The sequence below is a fragment of the Castanea sativa genome, chromosome 9, assembly GCF_040712315.1.
Source record: "Castanea sativa cultivar Marrone di Chiusa Pesio chromosome 9, ASM4071231v1".
NCBI classification, from domain to species: Eukaryota; Viridiplantae; Streptophyta; class Magnoliopsida; order Fagales; family Fagaceae; genus Castanea; species Castanea sativa.
In genome coordinates this window covers 5,596,707-5,601,471 of record NC_134021.1, presented here as the reverse complement: position 1 = coordinate 5,601,471, position 4,765 = coordinate 5,596,707, and the positions used below count along the sequence as shown (strand labels likewise).

General features: G+C 36.9%; 1 pseudogene; it reads left to right on the top strand.

Annotated features, from left to right (window-relative positions):
- Positions 1 to 1,855: 1,855 nt before the first annotated feature.
- Positions 1,856 to 4,765, top strand: LOC142608653 (putative disease resistance protein RGA4; annotated as a pseudogene).

Sequence of the window (4,765 nt, the reverse complement as noted above, 5' to 3'; positions counted from 1 at the left end):
TGATGGGCCAAGCCTAGTACTATCTATGATTATTATTATTATTATTTTTGAGAATCATTATTCTGTTATAATAATAATGTTGGTAAAAATAAAGGAAAGAAATAAAGAGAAGAAGAGACACTAGACAAATAATTTGTAAATTTGTAAATGTAAAATTGTGTGACAAAAATTGTCTTTTAATATAAGCAAGTCTGTGTGTAGTACAAATATATGGAGTGCAAAACAAGTAAATAGTAATTAAGGAGTGTGTTAGTCAGGATTAGAATCCTATATAGGATCAAAAAGACGAGTTTAAACTTTAAAGAGATACGATTTTAAAAATTCAAGTTTCAATTTGAAACTAACAAAAGTATGTGGTTTAATTTGTTGTAATAGTCATGCACTGAAAAAAAAACATTGTAATAGTCCAAAACTTCATGGGTTAGTTTGAAACTATTAAATTATAGAGTTTAATTGTAATTATATAATTTGATTTGAATCTAGCCTAAAAGTATATGGTTTAAAGTGTAATTTTCCGTAATCTTATTCTCCACTTTTGTAACTTTAATCTCATTCTTCATGACTATAATTATTGATTTGCAATAATCTTTGCCATTGCCTATCAATTTTACTAAGAGCATTTGCAGCAGTAAAGCTAAATAGCTATTTTAGCTTCACCAAAACACAAAAATACATGTTGCAGCAGTGGAGGCATACCTAAATTTTTTTAACTTCTTGCTACAATGCACATCCATAAATGGATGTACACTGTAGCAAGAAGCTTAAAAAATAATAATTTATTAAATTTCTCTCTCTCTCTCTCTCTCTCTCTCTCTCTCTCTCTCTCTCCAGCTTCTCTTCTTTCTTCTGTTTTTTCCTTCTCATTGTTTTTCCTCTAGCACCTCCCTCATCTCCTCTCTGCTTTGCTGGCCAGCTCGCCAACCACAGTGGTGCTCGGGTCAATCAACCTTCAGTTCTGGTGGCCGCAAGTCAAGCGGTTTTGGCGGGCGCAGGTTGAACGGTTTTGGTGGGCCCAAGCCCCATCGCCTATCTGTTACCCAAGCCCCATCGTCATTGAGTTTGTGCTAGATTTGTGCATGTGTACCGTGGGTGTGGTCTGATTAGATTGTGGCCTGTGGATTAGTGAGTTTCGTGGATGTGGGTCGGTGGTGGTGGGTTGTTGATCCGTGGGTTGCTGTGGTGTGTTGGTGTGATTGCCGTGGTGTGATTGCCGTGGTGTTATTGTTGCTGTGGTGTGGTGGTTTGCTTGCTCTGTATTAGAGAATAGAGAGACGAAGAGGAAGAGAGAGAAAAGATAGAGATGATGCTGTATATGATGAATATTTTATTGTGATGTTTATATTATCTTATTGTGTTGAAAGCTAAAATAGATTCACTGCTATAGGACGTTTTGTAAAATGAATAGGTAAAATAAATAAAGTAATTTTTTGTGGTGCCATTTAGCTAAAAAAATAGCTCCATTGCTGTGGATGCTCTAAGTTCTGTAATATATTATTTTGTTTTTTTTGGAAAATGTGTTAAAATATATAGGTATTTTGAAAATGTGAAAAAAAATTAAAAATATAAAAAATGTATATAAAAATTAAAAAGTAAAAATTTAGCTAATAACCTTTCACATAAAAAAAAATTGAAAAAAAAGAGAAGAAAAAAAAAAATACACTGCATATGATAAGCTCCCATGTATGTAAAAGACATGTATTGGACTTTATCTCATGTGTGCAAGTTGATATTTGGGTTCCCTCCTACTTCTCTGCATATATCATTGTTGCTGTTTTAGTCTTTCTACATCACAATCCTCCTATTGTTTCCAAATACTTCCAGCTTATTTTTGGCTTATTAGAGCACCAAACCAAAGATGGCTGAGACTATCCTTAGTGTTGTTGCTAAGGAAATAATAGGCAAGCTGATTTCAATTGCTACTAAGCAGATCAACCTTGCTTAGGGTTTCAAGGAGGAGTTGACAAAACTTCGTGGCTCATTAACCACGATTCAAGCTATGTTGGCTGATGCGGAGAGAAGGCAAGGGAGCGAAGAGTTCGGGTGGCTTTGGCTGCGGAGGCTTAAAGATGTTGCTTATGATGTTGATGACGAGTTGGACAAGTTTGCTTATGAGATTCTCCGGCGAAAGGTAGAGATTCGAAACCAAATGAAGAGAAATGTATGCTTCTTCTTCTCATTCTCAAACCCTATTGCTTTCTGTCTCAAGATGGCCAACAAGATTAAGACTATTCATGAATCGCTAAAAGAGATTAATGATGAAGCAAATTCATATGGACTCGCTAGAGTGAGTCCAGTAAATGCAAATCCAAAGATTATCCCAAACCGAGAGACAGACTCCTTTCTTGATCATTCAGAAGGTGTAGGAAGGAGAGATCATGTCTCAAAAATAGTTGACTTGCTAACTAGGGCAACCAAAGAACGACTCTCTATCTTTCCTATAGTAGGAATGACAGGTTTGGGAAAAACAACTTTAGCAAAGCAAGTGTGCAATGATGAGCGAGTAAAGAGATATTTCGATATGACAGTATGGGTATGTGTCTTCGATAATTTTGATGATAAAAGGATCTTGATAGAGATTCTTGAGCTCGTTACACATACCTCAAATAAATTAGAAAATAAGACTGCTATTCTTGAATGCCTTCAAAAAGAGTTGATAGGAAAAAAATATCTTCTCATACTTGATGATGTATGGAACAAAGATCTTACAAAATGGGATACTTTGAGGAGATGTCTGTTAGGAATTAATTCAAATATGGGAAACATTATTATTGTAACAACCTGTAAAGACAAGGTGGCTAAAATTATGAAAACACTTTCTCAATGTGATTTAGAAAAATTATCAGATGATGAGTGTTGGTCTATAATCATGCAAAAAAAGTATCTTGTAATGAAATAACTCCATGACTTATAATGAAATCTCTCACAAAACTCTATAACTTACAAACTCTAATAATCAAGTATTGCCCTTGTCTCAAAGAGCTTCCAAAAGATCTACAAAATTTGATTAGTTTGAGACATATTGATATTGATCATCGATACATAAACAATCGCCGATCAATATGAGGCAACTGACTTGCCTTCAAACATTGCCTTTTTTTGTCATCGGTCAAGACACTGGTGGTCGAATTGAAGAAATGGAATGTTTAAGGCAACTTAGAGGAAAGTTAAGTATCTACAATCTGGAGCAAGAGACAAAGAAGAAGCCAAAAGTGCAAAGTTATCGGAAAAGAAAGGAGTATACAAGTTGGGATTCTATTGGAATAGTGAAAGAGAAGGCACCATTAACGATGAAGATGTATTGGAATGCCTTTAACCTCACCCGTGTTTGCAAAGCTTAAAGATTAAAGACTTCCGGGGTGAGAATATTGGCGCGTAATAACAGCAGTGGTGGTTTGTTTCTCTCGGACCATTTGTTGGAAATCTTCTTAAAAAACTGTAACGAGTGCAAACAAATTCCGACACTTGGGCATTTATCTCATCTCAAGGTTCTTGAAATAGAGGGAATGAATAACGTGCGGCAATTATAGTGGTGAGGGATCGAGTAAGTAGAGGCGATAATGGTAGAAATGCAATGTCCCCGGCTTTGGAAAAAGTTGTTTTGAAGCACATGCCCAAGCTAGTAGAATGGAAGGATGCGATGGAGCCAACAACAACAGCAAGAGGAACGGTGTTTCCTTCCCTCAAAAAATTGGTTATTGAATACTGTGACCAGCTCATAAGTGCTCCATGTCATTTTCCAGTTCTCAAGAAACTAACGATTGTCAGAACCAAAAGCATTGCATTTAAAAACATTAGTAGTAATCTTACAACACTCACGTACCTTCGCATAGAGTGTGTATCAGAACTTTCTTGTTTGCCAAAGCAGCTATTGCAAAATAATGCGAGTCTCATGAATCTTTTTATATATGGTTGTGCTGATTTGGAGTCCATCTTGCCACATGAGGATGTATGGGCCTTCTGCATCTCTCTCCGACTCATTTATGTATCTGGATGTGTGAAATTGAGTTATATACCGGACACACTGCACACCCTTCAATCTCTCGAGACATTTGGAGTAGACAGCTGTTCTAATTTGAGGTCTTTTCCAAGTATACAAGGTGTGGCGTCGCTTCGAGACTTGACGATATTGTGCGGTGTTGAAGTTCTACCGACTGGGCTGCAATCATGTACATCTCTTTGGGAATTGGACATTTCGTCATGTCCTAATTTGATATCAATTCCAGATCTAGGAGAATTGCATTCTCTCAGCAGTTTAACAATTCTGAACTGTCGAAAGTTGACTCGTCTGCCAGGAGGGTTATCAGAATGCTTAAAGACTATGGAGATTGGTGAGTTTTGTGAGGAGCTGGATGCTTTCCCCAGTCTCAGTTCCATCCAACACTTGCACGCGTCCCTTGAAAAACTACACTTGTATGGGCGGTCCAAACTCAACTCTCTTCCGGACGAAATTCAATGCTTCACTGCCTTTATATATCTGCTTATATGTTGATTTGATGGAATGAAAGCTTTGCCTGAGTGGTTGGGCAACCTTTCTTCGCTTCAAACTCTGGTTCTTAATAACAACAAGGACTTGATGGGAATGCCGAGAGTGCAAGCCATGCGACGCCTCACCAAAATAAAACAACTGTACATTAATGGTTGCCCCGAATTAAATGAAAGATGTGCAAAGGAGAGTGGCACAGAGTGGTCCAAAATTGCACATATTCCATATATCAGAATCGACCTTATTGTTATTAAAGATGGAACTTTTTTGAAGATCTTATAA